The sequence below is a fragment of the Alligator mississippiensis genome, chromosome 2 (genome assembly GCF_030867095.1).
Source record: "Alligator mississippiensis isolate rAllMis1 chromosome 2, rAllMis1, whole genome shotgun sequence".
NCBI lineage: Eukaryota > Metazoa > Chordata > Crocodylia > Alligatoridae > Alligator > Alligator mississippiensis.
Window position 1 is genome coordinate 37203985 of NC_081825.1, and position 25125 is coordinate 37229109.

The following is a 25125-nucleotide window of genomic DNA, read 5'->3' on the forward strand; positions in this document are numbered from 1 at the left end:
AAATTACTATGAGCAACATTTTCAAATGTTTTCTCTCATTTGAAATTACTTTCTAAATAGACTCTGCAAAAAAATCTTGGACTATAAATCATTCAGGAACAGATCATTGCAAGTTGAATTGTTAAATGTTAAATTTTTTCTTTCTGTACAACACACATTAAACTAACTCTACAGATGATGTCAATCTTCTTTCATGCTGGGACTGTTTGCCATGTCTATAGTAGAACATGCAGATCTTGGATTGACCTCTTCAGCCATCTCCACTGATGATTTCCCTAACTACTGGAAGACTGTAATCCTCATATCAAGGGACTGCTGATGGCAATGTTATTATAAATCAAAATAATGCCTAACTTATATATTACAGCCAACATTCTAAATTATAAAAGCCTACGTTTGTCTGTCTGTCCATAATGCTTTATTCGCACTCTGATTGGCTGGCGGAAACAGCTAATCAGAGTGCTCCAAGCATGGGGGAGCACTACCATGATTCCAAAGCCACACTAAGGACTGGACAGAGGGTGGGGGAGCTGCTGGCCTCAGCTCCCCCACCCTGCTCCCTGCAAGAGGCAGAACAGTGGCAGCATGGGATGTTAGGTGGTGGCACTCCATCCCAGCCCCACCCCATCATTCTTGACAGGCAATTGGCTAGTACTTAATAACATTACATTTAGATCATAACAGTCTGGGAAAGGACCTCCTGGCCTACAAGTCCAGGTTCCTGCTATCCCAGGCAGCCAAGTCATATAATCCCTTTCATAAAGATATTCAACTCTATCATAATCAGTTTCGTTTTTTCCCTTGTCACTTCTATTGGGAGACTGCTCCAGAACTTCCCAGATTTAATGAAACACTCTTTTGATTTCCACCCTGAATCTATTTGTGACCAGTTCATACCCATCTGTTCTCACATTAACAATAACCTTAGCTAAGTAGCTAATTTTTTTATGTTTACCACCCCTCAATGAATTGTAGAGACATTATATCACTTATTAGCCTTTGTTTACCCAAGCTAAACAAAATAAGCTCTTTTACCTTGGATAACAGGCTCTCCATTCCCCTGATCATCCTAGAACAAGGGTGGGCAATTATTTTTGCTGGAGGGACACTATCAATTTTGGTGAGCTGTTGTGAGCCAGGGCAGGGTGACCCAGCCCAGGACAATGGGAGGAGGGGGAGGGGAATTGATCCTATCCAGCCTGGGCCCATCTGCCTTGCACCTGCTGTTGGGGGTGCCAGACAAAGTGGGCTGACAAAGTCTCCTGCCCGCTGTTCCATTCCCAAATGCAGCTCCCTGCCCACCTGTGGCTCCAACCCATCTGCTCATCTGAGCACACCCTGTCCATGGGGGTCCTAGCCAGTCTTCATGGAGACCCCACCTGCCCACTCCATCTGGCACCCCCAGAGGTAGGTCCGGGGTGGGCAGGCCAGGGTGCCTGGGCAGTAGGGTTTGGTCCACTGGTGGTAGAGACACTAGCAGCAGCAGCCAAAAGGAGCTGTCACTGTGGGGGCTGCTGGAAAGCAAAGTCCCTCTGCCTTGCTACCCCTTGTTTGTTCTACACCCCAGGGGCAGCAGTGCAATGCACACTCCAGGGGTAGCACAGCCGGGCTGTCCCCCACACCTGGGCCAGACAGGGTTGAGCAAGCCACCATGGGCTGGACAGAATCCCTTTGTGGGCTGGATCTGGCACACAGGCCATATTTTGCCCAGCCCTGTCCTAGAAACTGTTTTCTCTAGCTGTCCCAGTTGGAATTCATCCTTCTTGAATATGGGCGATTGATTCCAAAACTGACCCTCAAAGAACTTTATTTAGAACCTCTTGCATAGATTAACTAATAACTGTCAGCTGGCTCAGAATCAGTTGCTTTACTGAAGTTCAGATATATAACATCTACCACATTTCCTTTATCTATAACATTGATTTTCTTACTGAAAAAAGCTATTGGGTTAGTCTAACAATTTCCTTTTGGTAAAGCCACATTCCACCATTTTATCCCATTTTCCATTTACTTTCATGTCTTTAATTATTCTCTCTTTTAAAATGTATTCCAAAGTGATCTGTTCCCTGTTCATTATCCTACCTGGCATACACCGTCATTGGTTTATAGTTGCCAAAGGTATATCTCTGACTTTTTAAAAAAATAGATATTAATAGATCTATTGTCCATGAATTTGTCTAGTTCCTTTGTGAACCTAGAAATACCATCTGCCTCTATAACCTCCTGTGTTAGGTTGTATCCTGTCTATAATTTTGGACCAGACCTAGAGTATCCTGAATTTCTGCCCTTCTCTTTGCCTTTTTTGTGTGTGTAAAACAAAATTTTACAAAAAAAATGTTTTTCTCTGTCTCTTTTTTCTCTATTTTAAATCTTCAAAGTCTTATTTATCTTTACAGCTCTTGACCTCTAACATGAAGCGTTTCTTGTTAATCAGTCCCTTTACTTCCATTACATAGACACTCTGCTTACTGGCTGATGTATTGCCTGATTTCATATTACACTAAAAACATACTTTTCTGTAGGCATTGTCTAGCTTTTGAAGGTAAAAAAGGATATTTGGTTAATTACACGTCTCAAAAATAGATGCATAGATGTGATAAATTGTTAACTATAAAAGAAACCCTTTAATTTTTTATGGTTTCAGTAACAGTACAAATCATTTATTAATTATACCTAGCTATAAAATATGTTAATTAATCAGGCATCTTACTGGAACTCCAGCCTTTTGAACTTCTGAGGCTACTATGGGGCATGGCAAAATGGAGCTCTATTTTGACTGTCCTTCCCAAGCGTACAGCCCATTAGAGAATGTACGTTAGCGTAAGTTAGAGCAGCTTCTTGGGAGCAATAATTCTAACAAGGCGACCTCCCGTCCTCTTCCCACCTTCGCCCAACATCTCACAGCTTGCCCAACAGAGAAATTTGATCAGAGAAGAAAAATCTAGCCTGGCATTTCCAAGGAATTTCTCTCTTAACAAAGCAAATGAAGCAAAGGTTTTTAGACAGAAAAGCCCAAGCACAGCATTTTCAGATGTGTCTAACATTTTTAGAGCTACATAGTGGTAGGCTAGACAAGTAGAAGGTGAAATTACATGCCTGTTCCCCCAGAACTGTAGCCAGCTGAGTACAATGTACAATGCCGTACATCTGCATCAGTAACTTCTCCTGAAAGAAGTGGGGCCAGATTGGAGCAGTATAGACATTTATTAGATGTACGGACCTTCTCATTTTCAAAGATGACTTAGGAGGCTGTTTCACTGACTTTTGAAAACATTAGCATAAATCAAATGCACACAATTAACTGTCACTCTCATTTTACTGATACAAAAGCTGTAGGTCATTCTGGTCATAGGCAAAGATGGCTGCACAGTGAACATAGTAAATGTATTTGATTTTAATTACATGCTCTGTAAAAAAGATTTAGGTTATTACAAACCTGCCAGTAAAAGGTAGTATAAGGCACACATGGATTTTAGGATCTTGTGCTGGCCTTATTAATTTTCCTGTATCAGTGGAGTATGGCTGCTGATGAAGACAGAAAATCATATTTACATACATCTCCACAACAGATAAATTATGTAATATTTATGATATGTAATAACATTTATGATATGTAGTAGGGCTGTGTGAAACAGCAACATTTCATTTCAACTTCTGTTTTGCCATTTTGACAGGACAGTGTTTCATTTTGAGCTTCATTTAATTTTGAAAGCACTGTTCCATTTTGTTTCATTGAAACTGTTTCGCTGTTTCAATGCTGTTTTAACATTTCACCCATTGGCTATGATAGGGAAGCACAAAACTGCCTATGACTTCTGTCATTTTTTGGCAGATTTAGATGAAAATAGCAGGGCTGATAGCACCTTTTCAGGGCATGATGCCTGCCAAGATTCAAGGAAATAGGTGCAGAGGGTTCTGGGAAACTGTACCCCAAATTCTTGAAAGCAAAACTCTTGTCACATGTGTGTGTTAAGGCACAGTGAGGTGAAAACTGCAGGCATGGTAGCCCCTGCTGAGGCTGTGAAGCCTGCTACATTTCAAGAAGAAAGGTGCAGGGGTTTCTGGGAAACTGCACCTCAAACTGCTGATAAGCAAAACTTGTGAGGTGAGTGACTGTGTGTGTGTTAAGGTGTGTCCTCACTGGCGCTGGGGCCTCTACACAACACAGTAGTGTGCCCCAATGATGTATGCTCTTCCCCTACAGCCTCAGCTTGGTCCAACACTTTAAATGACAACAGGTAATAATAACTTAGTGAGCAGCACAGTAGCACCAGCAGCATCTCAGTCAGCCCAACTGTCACAGACTAGAGCCTTTCTTTCTTTTCCTTCAGGAGCTTCTTCTCCAGCAGCTGCCAGAGAAGTCTCCCTGCCAGCCCCAGCCCTGGAGTTAGATGTGCCCAGGGCCCTGCATCTTTCCATATGTGGGATCATCTTCCAGCTCAAAATGACCCCAGACCACACTACCTGCTTGCTTCTGGGGTGTGGGTGCATGTCTGGATGCTGCAATTTCCCCTTCCTCAGCAGGCAGAGGCACAGCAACAGGAGGAGCAGACTCAGCTGAGCCACTTGCCTCTGCAAACTCTACCTCAGCCTCCTCCGAAGTGCCTTCTGGGGAAGGAGACCTGGCTCTAGGGAAAACTTGAGGGGTGCAGAGCACAAACTCAGCTGATTCCTCCTCCTTCCCCAGAATTTCCCTTGCTAGGGCACTCAGATCCAGATCCAGCTCCAGTTCTTCCTCTGGCACTGGAAGGCTCAGTATAGGAAGTGAAATGGGGGTGGAGGAGACTGTCATGCTGGTGCTGGTGCTGCTGCTTGTTGTCATGGTGGTAGTGGACGGAGTTATGGCTGGTGCTCTTGGAGGGGATGCAGACTCAGGCACAGGCACAGGCAGTGGCACTGCTCCCCTCTCCTTGCTGCCTGTACTAGTGGAAGCCTCATGCCTGCTTGTTGTAGCAAAGAGGCTGCATCTCAGGTTTGTTTGGGTTGGGGTTTTTTTTTGGGGGGGGTATAAGAGGCAGAACTTACAGCTCTCCCTCTACCCCCTCTTCCACCACTCCCTGAAGACTTGCCAGCTGCCTTTCCAGCACACTTCATGGTGTGTTTCATAGTGTCTTTACTTTGCCTTGGTGCACTGGAAAATCTGTCTCTTCTTCTGTAATGTCACCTCTATTTGATTTCTTTAATATATGTAGATATTAAGATAATTGTATGTATGTGTATTTATGTAATATATGTATTTTTTATTTATGTATTTATGTAATAAATAAATTAAAAATATATAACTGTATGTATGTGTTTTCCTATATAAATTCTATATTATAATATGCAATATAATTATGCTGTGCTTCCCTGCACGGTGAATGGAATGCACACTGTGAGAGAAAGCATAGATTTGTAAGGAAACAAAATAGACTGAACAAAAAGAGGATTTTGGAGGAGGAATAAATTGAAAGGAATCAATCAATTAATATAGTAATAAAATAAAAGGGTATAGAAAGAAAGGAAAAGGTATTGCTGAAGTCCACTTGCTAGGCTAGCAAGTAGGAAATCAATGGTAGTAGTCGTTATTGTTTAATGCTGCTGAGCTTCTGGAATATAGCTCAGTAACCGACCCCAATGCAGAAAGTAGGCCAGTTCAAAAAATGCTGCCTTTTATGCTCTTTTTCCATCCCTCCCCCTGAACACTGAGATTGGAAGGGACCTCAGGGAAGGATCACAGTCACTGGCCAGCTACACAGTCAATATCAGAGCAGTCCTTTCCCCTTCTTACTTTATGTTTCTCTGCAGGCAAGCCCAGCTTCAGCTTCAAAGCTCAAAACATTTTGAAACTTTTAAAAAGTTTTGACTGACCTCATTTCATTTTGATGTTGTTTTGAAGCCTTTTGTTTTGTTTCAATTTCGCTGTTTTGAGCTCAAAATGAGTTGAAACAGCATCAAAACGAAACAACCAGCAAAATTTTGCACAGCCCTAATTGCTTCTGGACTTCTTGAAGACTCAGATCAAGTGAAGTATATATTTAAATTCATGTACATAACTAAAATGGAGAGTTAAATGAAGAGGGTTCTAGCTCAAGAAATATTTCCCATTTATATAACTATAGACTCAGGTGGACTCCCATCAAATGATACTAAATGTGTTTAGATATGTCCCATTTTGAAGATACAGTAATGCCAAAGCTATGTCCATAAAGTGATATTTGGAAGCTTACAACAAGGAAATAACACAACTAAAATGAACACTGGAATTTAGACCAGTGGAGCTCTAAAAAGTACATTTAAATCACGAGTAACTATTTATCTGATTTGAATGAAGTGATCCCTATCAAATTCCATGTTCATATACACTTAAAAAAATCACTAAAGTTAGTGAAGTTAAGAGTGGGGGGGGGGTGCGCACGTGCACACACATATTGAAATAAAGACACATAAAAAGTAAACCAACTGGAGACTCTATAAATTTTCATTAGAAGTTTCTGAGCCTGAATGATAAATAGTTCAGTTTAACATATCTAATGCTTTTCACTCTGATAGATGTCTCTTTCAGACATACACAGTCTGAACAATTCTGAAGTATCACTTTAAGCAATCTGTTAAAGATTAAATGACCAAGCACATTATGCCACCTCAATATTTTAAAGCACTACTTAAATACAATAATGTACCATATTGAAGATTGCAATGGTAATATGTGATAAACTATTTTAGTGTTTTATTACAAATAAACAGCCAATTGCCAACTGTGGTATGGCATATAAAGCTCTCTCTCTGCAGGCAAAGCACAGTTTAATTTTATCAGTTCTATTATTTCTACCTGACTGCATCTTATTCAATTAAACTGAATAACCAGCTCAAGTTTGAAGTGATGCTAACACACAGTTCATTGCTCACATATTTTCAAAGCAACATGTTATTGCCATTTTCTAAATTTGGTTCTGCATCATACCTAGACACAATATCATACTGACCATCATATAACCAGCAACCTGTAAGGATATTAAAATAAATTCATTACCAAAGCATATAAAAAAATCTTTGTGATAATAGGTTTACAGGCAGCTCACATTCATATCTGGTTGTTCAATAAGAATATGTAGTTGTCCCAGTTTTGGCAAATCCATTTATCACAAAGCTCTGATGAGAGTACAAATAAAAACACCTTCAAAATGAGACTTAGCTTCAGGTATACCAACTGAAGCATGTCTCCTAGTAGTCCTGGTGTGACTTTAAACTAGGTTCACTGGGAGGATGGAGACAAAAGCCCTGAGGTGAGTGGGGAAGTAGGTGGTTTGGAGGAAGCACAAGCAGGAGGGGGCAACAGGAGAGGACTTCTCATTCTCCTTGAGAAAATAGGACAATCAGCTAGTTATCTCAGTTGCCTGTATATGAACACACAGGGCCTGGGAATCAGGCAGGAAGAATTAGAAGTCCTTGCACAGTCATGGAACTATGACATGATTGGAAAAACAGAGACTTGGTGGGAGCTCACATAACTGGAGCGGTGTCATGGATGGGTACAAACTGTTCAGGAAGATCAGGCAGGGGAGAAGAGGGCGAGGAACTGCACTTTGTGTAAAAGAGCCATATGACTGTTCAGAGCTTTAGTATGAAACTGGAGATAGGCCTGTTGAAAGTCTAGGTTAGAGTCATAGGAGACAGCAACAATGGTGATGCTGTGGTGGATTTCTGCTATAGACCACCAGACAAGGAAAATGTGGTGGATGAGGCCTTCTACAAACAGCTAGCGAAAGTTTCCTGATCACAGGCCCTGGTTCTCATGGGGGACTTCAAAATCACCATGACATCTACTGGGAAGGCAATACTGCAGAGCTCAGGCAATCCAGGAAGTTTTTGGAGAATGTTGGGGACAACTTCCTGGTGCAAGTGTTAGAAACTAGGGGCTATGTTCTTCTTGACCTGCTTCTCACAAACAGGGTAGAATTGGTAGGGAATATACTAGTGGATGGCAACATGGGCAGCAGTGACCACAAGATGATTGAGTTCTGAGGAAAGGAAGGAAAGAAAACAGCAGGATAAGAACCCTGGACTTCAGAAAAGGAGACTCTGTTGCTAGCAGATAAAGGGAAATGATTCTTCCTCTCTATTTGGCACTGGTGAGGCTACATCTGGAGTACTGTGTCCAGTTTTGGGCCCCCCAATACAGAAAGGATGTGGACAAATTGGAGAGAGTACAGGGGAGGGAAAGGAAAATGGTTAGGGGTTTGGGACACATGACTTCTGAAGAGAAGCTGAGGGAACTGGGCTTATTTAGTCTAGAGAAGAGAAGACTGAGGAGGGTTCAATAGCAGGGGGTTACAAAGAGCATGGAGCTAGCCTATTCTTTGTGGTGGCAGATGACAAAACAAGGAACAATGGTCTGAAGTTGCAGCAAGGGAAGTTTAGGTTAGATATCAGGAGTAAGTCTCACTAGGAAGGAAAAAGACACTGGAGCAGGTTACCCAGAGAGGTTGTGGATTCTCCATCCTTGGAGATTTTTAAGACTAAGCTAGACAAAGTCTTGGCTGGGATGATCTAGTTGGGGATGGTCCTGCTTTGAGCAGGGGGTTGGACTAGATGACCTCTTGTGGTTCCTTCTAACCCTAATTTTCTATGATCCTTTGACTTTATGCTTTAGCAGGCAGGAAACCACTTATATTTACTTGCCTGTAGAGCACTTCTGTGTCTCCCAGACCTTGGGAAGTAGGAGTTTTTGCAAGCTTTTTTTATTACAAGCATATAGAGAAATATCTATAATTGTGATTTGCTAATGCTTTCAGTTATAAAGAATTATATAAGTGAAATGAGAAAAAAAGTGAGTAGATATCGATCAATATAAATTGAAAAAGCACACAGAAAACTGAGAGAAAGAGTTAAAGACACTAGGGAAAAATCCATGTCTTATGAGCCTAGAGACAATACGAAATATTTAAATATTTCAGAAACAAAACAAAAATCCTAGTAATTATATGATATTAACAAAGTGTGAGATAAGATTATTAATGAAGTGTGCGTTCACTAAACACTTCTTTATTTGGAAAGAAGGACAATGTACTCATATCCCATATGTATATGATATTCAACTAAGGAGAATTTAACCAGCATCTACTTCCTTTTTCAAAAAATAAAATCTTACTCCATTCTTTTCCACATTAAAGTTGGGCCGATAAAGGTAACTATGTAATTGTAACAGGATTTTCTAAATTATTTAGCTTTGTACAGGATGACATTCCAAGTATCAATAAAGAAGAGTAAATGAATTAAGAACTGGCTAGATACATCTCTAAAAAAGTAGTTGTCAATGGGGAATCATCATGAATGGGAATGTTTCAGGTGAAGGGAGAGGGGGTGACAAAATTCACAACTAGGCATGGTCCTCTTCAATATTTTTACCAACATTCCTACAAACTTATAAATATCATCATTATTAGATTTTGCAGATGACAAAGACAGGCAAAGGGATAAATAACAGAGAACAGGCAATCCTACAGAGTGATCTGGTTGCTTAGTGGGCTGGACACATTCAAACCAAAAATCATTTCATATAGTCATGCAAAGCTACCTGTTTTGGATCAATGGGTGTAATTCCTACAAGATAGGTGACTGTATACCTAAAAAGTGTCTAGTGTAAAATGGATTGAGGGATTCAACATGTACTTCCAATGCCATGCTGTGGCATAGAAGGCCAATGTAACGATTGGATATATGACCAGGAAAATAGCAAATATGAGTAGGAGGAGGATTTTTCCTCCACAAAAGTACTGATGAAATCATTACTAAGTACTATAGTTAGGTTTGATGGCAACGTTCTAGAAAGCTTCTTGCAAAAATTAGAGAAGGTGCAAGAAAGAACCAGAAGAATGATGATGGCAGCAGGAAATGACTTACTATGAGGCATTTAAAGAGCTCAATTTGAAGGAACACTGGGCACGTCTACATATCCCTTAACATGCTGTAGTTACTGTACATTTAGCTTAGTACTTCCTTAATGAAGTACTAACTGAATGTGCAGTAAGTATATTTACTGTGCACTAGCACCGACATATGGGTTTCTTTTTTTTACACGTACTGCCTAATAACACTGCGCAGTAGGTTATTAGCACAGTTTTGAACCGTCACACTACTGCAGAGTGTTATTAGGCTACTGCACAGTAAGCATCTTGTGTAGACGCACCCACTGAGAAGCAATTTGATTACAATATACAGGTACCTTCCTAGGAAGAAAAGCACCGATTGACTATTTCAGCAGAGAAAGAAACAACAAGATTTTAAGGAATAAGTTCAATTTGGATTGGGTTTAAAAAAATAAAAGGTGAGTGATAAACAATTTGAACAAACTGTTAAGGAAAATGGCGGATTTCCCATCTCAACATCTACAAATCAAGTTATACTTTCAGATACTGCTTATGCACCACAGAACAAAGCTTTGTAGTTATAACTCAGCTATGTCTAAACAAGTTACCTGCTTATCAGAAGCAGTACAGATTCATTAACACAACAAACCTCTGGGGAGAATTTACCCTGCTTCTTAGCACACCCCAGAATAACATAACTATGCTGCCTCCTGTACCCTAGCTGTCTTGAATCTCTTTACATTCACAGCCTTGTAAACTGCAGCTGTATTTAGTCCAATGAGAGCTAGTGAGCCCTATAACAAAGTCATGGGGTAGAGTTCTCTGGCCTGTTGATAGGATATAAGAGTCGATGACATACTGAATCAAGAAAAGCAGGGCTGGAAGGGACTTCTGGAGGTCTAGTCCAACCCCTTGCTCAAGGCAGAGTAGTCTAGATTAAATCAGAAGTAATGGTTGCTTCTAGCACTTAAATTATGAACCTCTGAAAAATGGATGCTACTGGGAATTGCTCTCTGAATATATAAAGAATAAAATAAAATGTTGAATCTTTTGAAAAATCAAGCCCTAGCTTTCTCAGCTAAGCACCCAAAAACATTAATGATTTTGTCCTTCATCTATGTGCTTCCATCTCTCCTTTACAAAATGAGGATAATACCACCATGTTCCCTCACAGGGGTATTGAGGAGATAAATTAATTTATCTTTTTTAAAGACTAAAGGTACCAAAAGAACATCATTCACTCTTACATAGCATAAGGTTTCAGTACCATATTTTCTTGCACATAACACTCTGGAATATAATACACAGCTTGTAGTTAAAATGCAAGATGAAGAATAAATGATTATTCCAGAGTTATGGCTTCACAGGAGCAGGTACAGAGCCTTTCCTGCTTAACTAAAGCTAAAACCCTTGCTATTGCCGAGACTGGTCTCTGTGGGTAGATCTACTATTTTGAAAAAAGCTAGCACCTCCAAGGCTGTGAAATAGGAGGACAGAGACCAGAAGCAGCTAGCAGACAGCAAAATTGTCCTAAGGAAAATTAGCTAGGTTAGTGGAACATAAAGGATATTAATAAAGAGAGATGATCATTAACACCTCTGGAGTAAAGAACATTGAACCATTACAACAACTGACACACACAGCTGCATAAAAGGTAATGCAAAAGTTGCTATGCTATGGAGCAGGAATCAAAGCAGAGTACTTCTCTCCTAGTCAAAAAATTAGCTTCCCCACTTTTGGGGGGTGGATTTCAGGGATAGGGGGAGTGCGGGTAGGAAGCTGTGTTGTGTGAGAGAACATATCGTATGTAGTAAGGCGGGCCTGGGGCACAACAAGAAAGATAATATTAAACAACCATCCACTGAATGAGGCAGGGAAGAAATAATATGAACTTGTAATTAAATATTAACTTAACATATATACCAAAAAGGGCTAAATTAAAGGTTTACAGACAGCTTTCAACTATGGCTTTTCCTGACATCTGAGCTCTTGACTTCCAACCTTAATAGTGTTCTTTTAATGGTTTTTTTTTTCTTTAAATGTGACATTTCTTTTTAATGTGACACAATGTCCTACAATGAATTCCTGTTTTAATACAACACTTCTAGAGCACTTCAGTTCTAGAGATTTTTCTACCCAGAGTGCTGTAGATCACAGAATTTAAAAGGAGAGGTCAAGGAGACAGAATTGAGTGCTTTTCACTGCATCTCTTGTTAACTTGATTTCTATCTTGTATTGCAAAAAAAATCCAAATTGCAAGGATGCAATAAAAAACTCCTACATGTTTTCAATAAGCATTACTCAGAATGGTAGCTAATTATTTGTGGCAGAGTTCTCTTGTGCTATATTGAAAAAGGAAGTTGTCAGATATAGCATAAGGGTTTTTTTGGGAGGGAGAATTTGGAAGGATATACAAATTAGGGGAAACTGGATAGCTGCTTTATTCAAAATATGAAAAAGGTTTATTAATAGATTTCTATTCCCCTTTCTCCCCAAACTAATCAAATCCAAAGTTGCTGAAATGAGTGAGGATTTACAGATAGCTAAAATTTCTAATACCCTAAAAGTTAGTGACAGAGAACAGAGTAAGATTAATGCAAAGGCAGTTCGTACTTGCCAGAGGAAATGTTGAGGTCTGCTAGTCTTGAGTGATAGCTGTGCTTCATTGCTGTGGTGCATTAGTGCCAGATTAAAGGAGGAAACCACAAGCGGAACTGATTCCTACCTGCTACTTGAATGCCTAAGGTCCAAATTCACCAAAGTATTTAGACTCCTAGCTCTTAGGCATCTAAGTTACCTTTGAAATTAATGATAAATTCTAAATTTTAAAGATCAAAATTGAACCCTGGAAGTACTGAAATCCCTGAGTCATGTAAATTTTCTGCCAGTAAAATCTAAGATTTCGGATGCTGGGCATGTATAAGCACTAACATCAAAGAGCAGCTTGACTGTCTGGCAGACCCAGCATCCTAGGGATTCTCCCACCTGTCTAACACTGCAAGGCCTGACTTAGTAGGTAAAACTTGAGCATGCCTCATGTAAATCCTAAGACAAAATATGGAGGAAAGGTAAGAGGAAGATGGTGCCTCTCTTTAAAGCCCATAGTCATAGCACTCAGGTTACAAAGCACTCTGGTTTCACAACTCACCTGAGATGTACAAAACCAACGTGCAAATTCTCTCTCAGTCTAATCAGATTTGAACTTGGGTCTCAGAGTGCTACACTATATTTTAGGGTGCATCTGTCCCAATATCTCTCAGTGAACCTATCCACTCTGTATAACATACTTAAATTTATTGAGCAAGGACTAATTCTGTATCCCAGGTGATTGCCCTAGCCCTTGGGCAGCAGAATCACATTCTCCCTCTGAAACTGAATATTTAGTTAGTTATGCCAAGTGAAAACCTCTAAATAGAAAAAAGTGAAACCACTTCCCTAGCACAATGGTTAGGGAACAGTCTTGAGTTGGTAGACCAGTGAGGAAGACTAGCTGGGCTTAGACACTTAGCTCCAAGAGAAGGTTCCTGGTGACAAAGGCCTAATAGAAATTATGCATATAACTCAGTATTTGAGTTCAGGTTAAGCTAGTTAGCTTAGGCAACTCCAGAGTGCAGGCTAAATTTTTATAGCAATTGGGATGAATAAAATGTACAATGCCAGACTAATGCATTTTACATTTTCCAGACTACAATTGAGACATTGTCAGCAGAATGGACTGCAATTCTCACAACTGAAAACAACATGCTTTAATACCTTTATTGGTGCCAGAAAGTAGTCAGCACAATTATAGGAAAACAAAGGAAGGAAAAATGTTCAGAAAACCAGAGTACTTATATTGGCATTACTTACAAAACTGCTGGTGGAATACCTGAGGCAGGTAATGTAGAGCAATCAGTAACCTAGCACCATCTTAGTACCTGCTTCTTGCAGATGGCAGGTTGCCCTACTTAGGGTCTTATTATATGTTGCATTTTCAGCTGTTGATGACTGTTAGTGCTAGTTTGAGTTTGGAGCAGTCACACCTTCAGACTAAAAATGTTCTACAATTGTCCCACATCTGCACAGCTGTGACTTGCCACTAGAGGGCTGACAAGTAGGGGCTTGACTAGGAGTTACAGCTATGAGTTGCCACTACAGGCTTCTACCCCTGCTCTAAGTGGGGGAGGGTGGGGGGCGAGAGAGATGGGTTGAGGAGGCAGGAACATGATGCTGGGAGGTGGAGAGTTAATGGGATGGGATGGGTAATAACATGGGAGGTGGAAAGGAAATGGATGGGAAGGGTGGTGAAACAAAGCAAGTCCATCACTGAAGGATAAAAGAAAAAGCAAAAAAATTAAAAAGAAATAAAGAAGTAGTAAACTAAAGAAGGTCTTGTGTTTTAATAAATTGGGATTTGGGACTTGGGTGTGTCAGGGGTGCTGGTCATGGTTCCCAGAGTGGCTGGGAGTGACAGAAGGTGCTTTTGAGGGAGCTACTGCCCCTGCCCTGGGAAGGAAGCCCCAGCTCATTGGCTCCTCCTACCTTGTTTCTCTCCTACTCCCCCTAAACTCCACTCTTGGACTTGTCTGTACCCTGCAACCTGGCTAAATGGCATGTGTTCTGCCAGTTGTTTGCATGGGGTTGCACCCTAGGTGGTCATACCCCCGGAGGCAGGAGGAGGAGTTGGCTTGGTGCCAGAACCAACTTTTGGGCCGTATTGTTCAGGGAATGGAGAGTTTGTCTACACGACTGAGGAGAGTGAGGGAGGGGATACTACATCCTGAGATGTGTATACTGCAGTCATCTGTGGGGAGTAAAACACATTAATGGAATATGAACTGGATAAAACATCAGAGATAAACCTGCCCAGGGCTTTAAGTTGCTTGAAGTCTGCTTTAAAATAGTTTCAGGTGTTAATGTGTGGACAATCCAGGGGCTAAGAGCTCCAGGAGTCACCTAAAATTAATGTGCAACAAAGTCCTTACTCTCAACTATACTAACACCTACTCAGCATTTACATTAATAGAATACTTTTTTCTAAATCTGGACTTCTACGCCCCAATAGGGTCCCCAGTTGAGATAGGCAAACTGACCCTTTTACCATACTTTCACTTGCATTAGGTGTTCCTATGGCTACATCTTTGCTAATTGTGGTTAATCCTGATGACAGGTGCTTTTACTTCTTAATACTTACCCACAAAAGGTCCATGACTTATGGTTGAAGTTATTGTCCCATACTCATCTGCTTTCTATGCTTATTTATTGTTTCTAACTCAATCTTACTATATGAAGGACACTTGCTTGTCATCTGCATATGCAAAAATATATTTATGTCTTTGTCCTATTTATGCCAACAGGTCTGTAGGTCTTTCCTTGCAATGGTGGCTCTACCTTTAAGCATTGCCCAGGCTAATGAATAGGCTACAACACACAAATCTTTGTGCATCTCACCCTTAGGCAATTAACCCCCCATTTCAATAATGTTATGCATTGCTGATTTAAATCTAGGCATGTACACCCATATTAAGAAAGCAACTTTAAAAAATAATGGTTATGCATCACCTAAGCAACTATTGATAGAGATTTGAAGCAGCAACCACTCCTAGATGTCCACAAATGGGAAGGATGAAAAATGGTCTGTGTTAGGATCCTGCTTCTCTTTCAGAGTTAGGAAGTGTAAGGCTGAAGACATAGTTGAACTTTAGGTGACCCTGTGGCGGCAGGTTCAGGACAGCAGCATGCCGTGTGGAAAGATTAGGTGATGTGTGAAGAAATCTAGTGTGGTGTGGAAAATACCTCGGTGCCATGTGGAAGTTACCTGTATGAGTGCCGTGCGCAAGTGCAAGCGCGGTGTGCAGAGGGAGTATAAAGGGATGCCCCCCTCACAGTTATTGTTCAACTGGAGTCTGCTTGGTTCAACTGGGGAGTGCCTGGGAGGTGGCTGCAAGAAAAGTGAGTCTGGAGCACCTGGGAGGTGGTAGATCAAGTGGATCTTGATTGGCAGAGTGCTTGGGAAGTTGATTTAAGTGCATTCGTGCCTGAGAGGTGGAGCCTGTGAGGCAGAGAAACAAAAGGATACTTACCTGAAGCCAAACTCTCGCACCACTGATACACAATAGAGCGACGACATTACTAGCTCACATCCATACTACAGAGAAGGAAACTGCACGAGGGTCATCCTGGTTTACCTGGGCCTACCTTCCCCCAGCAGCACGACCCCACAGTCCCTATAGGTAAATATCACCCCACCTTCCCTGAGTTTGTCTGTATATACCCATGTGTTACATAGTGTTGTAAATAGTAGGTAACTCAAGAGTGTGTGTGTGTGTGTGTATGTGTGTGTATCACACACACACACACATATAGTATAGTGTTGTTTTAGGATAAGGTATTGATATTTTATAGTAACTGGTTTAATATAGATATTAAATATACTGTTTAATTCATTTATCCTTAAATTGTGTCTGTAGTCCCTCATTTGGGAAGGGTCCAGATATCTGGTTGACAAATGCCAGAGCTTGGGTTCACTCTCTAGCTCTTCCCTGCCCATCACTCGTGGGGTGGCTAACATTGGATTAAAAGTTAAATTGTTTTTGGCCCCTGACACAAGCACTTATGCAGTTTCCTGAAGTCCTGATCTGTGCACTGCTGATAGGTTGGGATTCAGTGGCATAAACCCCTGAAAGGAGTGCATAAATTTATTCGTACTGAATTAGGCATAATGAGCTTGCTGAACCCATGTAATTGTCTGCATCGTTTGCATGCCAGCATCATTAAAAGTGGGTGAATTCATGGCAGAGGTTCAGTCCATTTTTCCCTGCTGAGGACTGTGGAAAGTACTTTTATAAGCTCCTTTGTTGCTGCATTTCGCTAGTTCAGCAGGACGCATTTTGCCTTGATAATTTTATTACACACCTTTAAGACTCCCTTATCCTAATTTTAAATGAAGTGAGATATATATCCCAAAAAAGTCAATTACCTTTACAGAATCAAAAGAAAGAGAGCCCATCCAACAAACATGATGGTTCCCTTCTAACATAAGGGCAATAAAGTACTTTACATATTCATACATTACTAAGTTGGCCAAACATAGAACTTCTAGCAAAATCATATCTGGACACAAAATAAGAGCCTCCCACAGTTAAGCACACTTATGCCAGAAATCAACCCATAATACCCTCAGGACATTCATGCACAGAAACTGCCTTAAGAAAAAACAAACAAACAAACAAACAAACAAACAAACAAACAAACCCTGTTTCCTAGAACAGGAAAAAGCCACACAAGCACCTATAGACAAATCTACTGAAGAACTGAGGGCAAAGAAACTTCTGAGATTGTAGGAAATGTTATGGCTAAAATATGGAATGGCCAGAAAAGTGTTCTCAGATTGCATCTATAAAAATAGACCAGTAAGATGGCTTATGCAAGCAATCATCTAATCGTTGAACTCTAAAATTACCTAACCTTACTTTATGCATAGTCACAAATCTCAATCAAAATGGCAGATGTTACAGGCATGTACTACAGTCAGTATAGCAGTGCTGAGATATGGGCTGTCTTAGGCATTCAGCACAGCAAACATGTAAGACTTCACAAGACAGCATAACTATTTAGCGAGAGCAGTACTGACCTGCATGCTACATAAACACAACTGCATTCCAAACGGTAGTTATTAGAATGCATGAGCACCCTTCTGAATCCAACATAACTCATTCTCTCCCTCAGTAAGCCAGTAAGTCAGTAAGCCAGTTTGGATCTAATTGATACATGAAAAGTTTCCCTATGAAGCTTTCCACCCAATCGTCTACATAATTTATGTTACTCCCCCCCCCCCCAAACTTTGTGATGCTTTGCAAAATCTGTGTTAAAGGCTTTTAACATTCCTGATTTCAGCTGTGGGGATAAAAGGACAAGCCAAAAAAGATGGCAGAAATGTTGTGGCTGCACACTGCTCACAAGAAATAATTAAAATGTCAAGAGGACCACTGATGGTGGGTCAGGGGACTGGCTTTATCAACATTTAATGACCATTGTCTGCTTGTTTCATTGCAAATTGTAAAGCAATTAGGCAGCACTGTTTTGTTCATCTGGGTATTCATCTAGTGTAAACTAGGTCTTTCTTCTATCTGGAGAACTTATTGTTTATGGTCTTATATCCTTTAACAATGAACATTCATTTCATTGCCTTCTAAGAAAACCGTCCTGACATGGGTGACTGGTGACTCCTGAGGCAGGGGGAGCACTTGCTCCCCCAGCAGACAGTCAGTTACTGGGGGAAGTGGGGTGGGGGGTCCCCCTATGGCCAATCCCACCAACCTGCAACTGGCTGCAGAGCAGCGCTGGCACATCCGGACATGGGGAGACCACTTCGCCTGGCACACTCCCTGGACAGTGCTCTCATGGTGGGCATCAGCACTCTCGCCTGCCCCCCCTACCCAGGAATGCTGCTGTCAGGGGGTGCACCAGTGCTCTCAGGGGGTGCATGTACCACCACTGCCTCCTGATGTCCTCCTCCTACACATCACCACTGCCTCCTGATGTCACCATATTCGGGAATCTTTGGAAGTATAAGAATTCAATAATATTTGCAAAATACTTTGATGTTGAAGACAGCTATAAAAGTACTATTATACTGTAGCATATGTTTTACTATGGTTCACTTAGGCACAGCATAAAAATATAGGAGAGAATTACTATAAGTTAGAAACTAATAATCCTAAATTGGTCAAACCAAGCCCAGAGTTCTTTTCTCTCTGCCTAATGACAGTTTAAGTCAGGGGCAGGCAATTATTTCAGGCGGAGGGCCACTTAAGTTTTGGTAAGCTGTCAGGAGCTGCATAGATAGCCCTGCCCCTTGACAGCTGCCCTACCCCCTGGTTGCCACATTGGGACCAGAAGTATGTTTGGGTGTATGCATATGTCAGTGGGGGTTATGGGGGAAGAGTGTGGGTGTGTGGGGGGTAAGAGAGGGTGGCGGGTGTAGAAGCCACCCACACAGTACCCCCAGACAGGCATGCAGGGATAGATGATGCAGCTCATGCTGCACTGACAGCAAGGATTGCACACCTGCGTAGCCTGTCCAGCTGCTTCTATTGCAGGGGCTCTGCTCCTGCAGCTCTGCACTTACAGCAGAGAAGCCCCACGCTGGACTCCATGGGGAAGCAGGGGATGGGGCTCCCTCCACTCCCAGGGGAGTGTGAGGACCTGTGCAGCAGGGGGCAGGGGAGGCAGCAGGCTCCAGTGTGGGACTTCCTCCACTGCAAATGTTGGAGCTGCAGGCATGTGGCATGGAACCCTGGATAAGGGAGGCTCTGCTTCCTTCTCCCACACAGCGCTGGCCATGGCTATACCCCACTGGGCACCTGCACTGGGAACAAGTGCTCTGACTTCCCTTCCTGCTGCTGCTGCTGCCAGCAGCGGGGGCTGCATGTCATGGGGGGAGTGTGAGGACTGTTCCAACACCTCCATCCTCACACCCCCCCATCCTCACATCAACACCCTGCCCAGCTGAGCTCTGCACCCCCACTGCCCCTCTGCACACAGGCTCCATGCTGCATTCCTGCTTCTGCCCAGCTGCAACTCCATCGCCTGCCCCACCAGCCCTGCCGCTTCCCTATCTGCTGCCTAAAGCGAGCAGGTTCTAGGTAAAGCAGGAGCCCCATCGGGAAGCTGCTGCCTGGGCACGGCCCTTCTGCACAAGAGGGTGACAGCGAGGCCCAATAGGGTATGTTGGGGGGTTGTACATGTGGGTGCCTCGCTCCCAACCTTGTGTGCAGAAGGGCTGGGTGGGGTGCAATTAACTGAGGGACACCATAGGCCAGATAAAAGTGCCTGGCAGGCTGGATGTGGCCTGTGGGCCGTATTTTGCACTCCCCATTTTAGGATGCTGTAAACCCAGCAAGTAGATAAATATCTGTCTTTGGATCTAGCACTTGTACTTCAAAAAAATACATAGATACATTCAAAGTGGCGGAGCCTCAGTTGAACAACTGCTAGCATTGGTTCAAGTATGACAATCATTCTTGTAAAAGGCTTAGTATATCACATCATATGGTGCTGTAAACTTTCAGCAGCAGGTCACCGTGGTGTAAGGAACACTATGACTTCTTATACTGGGAAAACATTCTAAGAGTGAAATTAAAGATTCTTTTTTTTTTGATAGAGCCAATATTCACCTAAGAGTGGAGACAGCTTTGAACTGGCAATGCTACAGCCCTCCTAAGAGAGCAATATCACCTGAGCCAAGGGGTTGCAAAAGGAGTCTTTGCAAGCCTTCAAGGGTATAGAAAATAATTCTATACAAGCTCAACATAGGCTGGATGAGAAAGGAATAGGATCTCCAGGACTGAAAACCTTGTGGCCCTGTATCCCCACGCACCATATAAGCAAGAATATCTCTATACTTACAGTTCCCAATACAAAATGGTTAGACCATATGAGCACTGTGGATTATGGATCACTAGATTTCATCTACTGTGCTTTTGTAATGTTTAAATTATCACATTTACCTACAGGACTTAATTCATCTCATGTGCATATGCACATGATGTTAACGTAAGTGATGAAAAATTATTGACACATATCTGGAGACAGAATGATCCTTAACTGTGTCTGTTCTGTGAATTAAACAAAGGAAGATATTCAAATGACATCAGCTTTCGTCTCTTAGTTTAATATTCTAAGGTTTTACACTATTTAACCAATCTTTATATCAATGCCAGCAAATACTGAATATGCATCAAGTAAGTGCCAATTCTGTCATGCACTTGACAGAAGGATATGGAATTCTCTCTCAAGTACTGCAAGCATGATTTTTCCAACTCAGTTTGCATCTGGATCTTGAATAACCAGGAGAGGTGCATGACAGGTAACATGGCTTTTGTGGCCATCACTTGAGAGCAGCTTTCAGAGGTATCTGTGGTTCTGTAGACTGTCCACTTTCAACACTTCATATAAAAATAATCTAAAAATGAGCATGGGCTGCTTTCCTAAAAGGATTAACCCAACTATTCTTTTTTTACAGTGGAGCAGGTGTATATATCAATTCAGTAAAGTTTACTTACTGAGGTAGACAACATCCAAGTCAACAGCTTTACAAGAGTCTTTCTGCTTGTGTACAGCTAGAACGTTGTCCTCTTCTACATGCAATTGTGTGCGCTATAATGGTTTGGTTTTCCAAACATGTTCTCTTTCCGTGGGTTGGTGGGAGACATACTCTGGCCATATTAAATCTCTGCAGTCCTTGTTATTTGCTCGTCACTGTCTTGTCATCTTTAGAGAACATTTAAATTAATTAACTTTTTTTCTTCCAGGTGACTTCAATCTATAGCCGATATTTTTGCTCCCAATTACAACTGCTGTAAATGGAGTTAAACAGATCTAAGTGAACAGAGAATCTGCACTTGTCTTTATCGACTATATTCACTATCAACACAAGAAATGTAATTTTTACCCTGATCACTTACTTACTGATTTTAATTCAAAATGCATTATCTTTTTGAGCTCAAACTGCAACCTTTCATTTGCCAAATTCATTTGCCAAGTGCTTTGGAGGTATTTTATTTAGTAGGCAAATTTTAAAGCAAAACAGGTAAAGTCTATATCATCAAGGACATTTCCTAATCTCAAACTTAAATTGAAGAGAAAGATTTTGTTCAATATTTTCATCTTACAAATATTAAAGAAGAATACAGTTCTTTTCTATCCTAAAATGACTGTTAATGGGCATGTCTACATAAGATGTGTTAATGAGAATTAGCCTAATTTAACACACATTACAGGTGCGTGTCTGCAGCTTTCAAATTAGTCACAATTAGTTAATGCATAGTAATGCACGTGTAGATGTGACCTGGCACTAACTTCAGTGTCCGGTCTGCCCAGCTACTACAGGGCTGGCCTGAGAGCTGGGCTGCTCTCTGGCAACCCCCAGCTGCAGGCTATAAAAGCCTGTGGCCATTTTGTGCCCTGAGGCACACATACCAGGAGCCTGGACAAGAGTGCATCTGGCCACTCATCACCCCCCCGCCCCCCTCACCAAGTCTGCCACCAGCTTCCTTGCAGCTGGGGGCAGGGCCCCACATTGGCCGATTTGTCCGAGACCCCACATCCTGCTCATGTCATCTCTGTGTGCAGGAACCCAGCAGATCCTGTGTGCCACCCCAGACAGGCCACAGGCTGTCTCTGCCTGGCCTGCCCCTTCTCCCCTCCCCCCCCCCCCGTCCCCACCGAGCTCCTTGGCCACAGATGATTGTTGCAAAGTGTTGCAGCTTTCAGCTAAGGCCATCTGAAAACACTCTCATGCATACCTGCTCAGACAAGTCATAAGAATACATCCCATTCAGTCAGAGAACAGAGAGAACATCAGTGTGCCAGGTGCCCATTAAGCAGGACACTTTTTAAATATTATTACACCTTGCTTGTTTTAAATATTGTCATTAATGTCTTGGATGCAAAAAGCGAGAGCTTACTAATTCATGTGGAGATGATACAAAAACTGTGTGGGGTTGGAAACATTTCATAGGAGAGAATTAAAAATCAAAGAAATCTGGTGGGGGGGGAGAATCAAGAATGGGATTACAAACAATAGCTTTATCTTAAATTCAAAAGATAACAGTAAAATACATAGGAAAGAAAAAAGAAAATCAAACATACAAATACAGAATGCTGGATAACTGGCTTTGCAGTTGTATCAAAATGATCTGAGGGTTTGGCACATTACAGTTTCATTATGAGAGAGCAGTGTAAAAAAAAGTAGATGCAATTCTGGTTTGTATTAGTGGGAATACTGTATGCAAGACATAGGAGGTAAGAGTACCACCCTACTTGGTACTGCTTGTGCCTCAGCTAGAGGAATGAGTCCAACTCTGGAGAGGGCCCAGAGGCAAACAATGAAGATTTAAAAAATGGAAAGGATATCATATGGGGAAATGATGAAAAAGTATGCTTAGGTTAAAGAAAGGGAAATTAAAAGGGGGGTTGAGGAGTGGGGGCACAACACAGTTTTCAAATATTTGAAAGACTCATAATGAAGGAGGAGAGACATTGTTTTTGCTTGCCACAGACAACAGGGTGCACAACAATGAGTTTAAACTGCAGAAAAATAGATTGAAAACACCTTTCAGGAAAAATCTTCCCAGTTGCAAGAAGAGTAGGACAATGGAACAAGCTTCTGTTGAAGTTGTAGAATCCTCTTAGAGGTTTTCAAGAAGAGTTTAGCAAAGAAACATGTCTGAGACAGTTTAGGAATAGGATGCCTGCATTTGTTCAGAGATTTCAACTAGAAGACTTTCGTGGGCCCTTCCAAACTTGATTTAACACCAACCATCTGTTAGACAGCTAACAGATCCCATGTCCATCACAAGAAATATTCAGTTAATTATCTCAAAAAAACAACGAGCCATACTTGGGAATAAGCCATGTACTTCAAACAGCCTTGCCAGATTCTTATTTAAGACCAGAAAGGACTATTAGATCATCAAGACAGAATAATACACTAGGCTTCATTAGAACCTTATGGTTTACCTCACCTCTGAAACATTGCATCATTCATTTATAAACTTCAATATGAAAAATGACTGTCCTGTGGTTTGCCAACAATCAGTGGTATGCCCAGACTTTTCTTTTTAAACTGTAACATCCGCTGTTGCATAAACAAGCAAGCAAAATGTATTATTTAAACTAGAAACTCTTCTCAATAAGCTTGATCAAAAAGTTCTCAATTGGTTAGATCAAAGGGATATAACCAATATCTGCAGTCATTTCATTTGGTATATTTGAATTGATTGTTCAGTGATTAACAGTAAATTATTTAAGTTTTGTGCTTTAAATACCATGTTAAAATACAAGAGGGAAAAAGATGATATAATTAAATGTAAGAATTATAATTAATTAGTTTCAGCACTCTTTTTATATCATCTCTGAGCTGTGGGGAAAAAAAAGTTATTTGGGAACATTTGAATATTGTCACTAACCAGACTTTTATGATCATATACAGGAGTTTAATTAATCTTTAATTAAATAGAGAATCATTTTAATCACCTTCTGTGTCTTTAGTTTAAAAAGGTAGATAATAGGGTCAATATAGATTCATAGATTCATAGATGTTAGGGTCGGAAGGGACCTCAATAGATCATCGAGTCCAACCCCCTGCATAAGCAGGAAAGAGTGCTGGGTCTAGATGACCCCAGCTAGATACTCATCTAACCTCCTCTTGAAGACCCCCAGGGTAGGGGAGAGCACCACCACCCTTGGGAGCCCGTTCCAGACCTTGGCCACTCGAACTGTGAAGAAGTTCTTCCTAATGTCCAATCTAAATCTGCTCTCTGCTAGCTTGTGGCCATTGTTTCTTGTAACCCCCGGGGGCGCCTTGGTGAATAAGTACTCACCAATTCCCTTCTGTGCCCCCGTGATGAACTTAAAGGCAGCCACAAGGTAACCTCTCAACCTTCTCTTGCGGAGCCTGAAAAGGTCCAGTTTCTCTAGTCTCTCCTTGTAAGGCTTGGTCTGCAGGCCCTTGACCATACGAGTTGCCCTTCTCTGGACCCTCTCCAGGTTATCCCCATTCTTCTTGAAGTGTGGCGCCCAGAATTGCACGCAGTACTCCAACTGCGGTCTGACCAGCGCCCTATAGAGGGGAAGTATCACCTCCTTGGACCTATTCGTCATGCATCTCTGATGCACGATAAAGTGCCATTGGCTTTTTTGATGGCTTCGTCACACTGCCGGCTCATGTTCATCTTGGAGTCCACTAGGACTCCAAGATCCCTTTCCACCTCTGTGCCACCCAGCAGGTCATTCCCTAGGCTGTAGGTGTGCTGAACATTTTTCCTCCCTAGGTGCAGCACTTTGCATTTCTCCTTGTTGAACTGCATTCTGTTGTTTTCTGCCCACTTGTCCAACCTATCCAGGTCTGCCTGCAGCTGTTCCCTGCCCTCCGGCGTGTCCACATCTCCCCATAGCTTTGTGTCATCTGCAAACTTGGACAGAGTACATTTCACTCCCTCGTCCAAGTCACTGATGAAGACATTAAAGAGTATGGGTCCAAGGACCGAGCCCTGCGGGACCCCACTGCCCACACCCTTCCAGGTCGAGACCGACCCATCCACCACGACTCTCTGGGTGCGGCCCTCTAGCCAATTCGCCACCCATATAGGAGTGCATTAGGTAGGATGTAAGATTCCCATTCAAAATTTTAAGGCCCAGGTCATACCATCCATGTCACGCCTGCAGAAACCATTGCTACAGGTTAGAGAACTCCATCATGTTTTCTCTGCTTCATTCTACTGGCATATCTCCA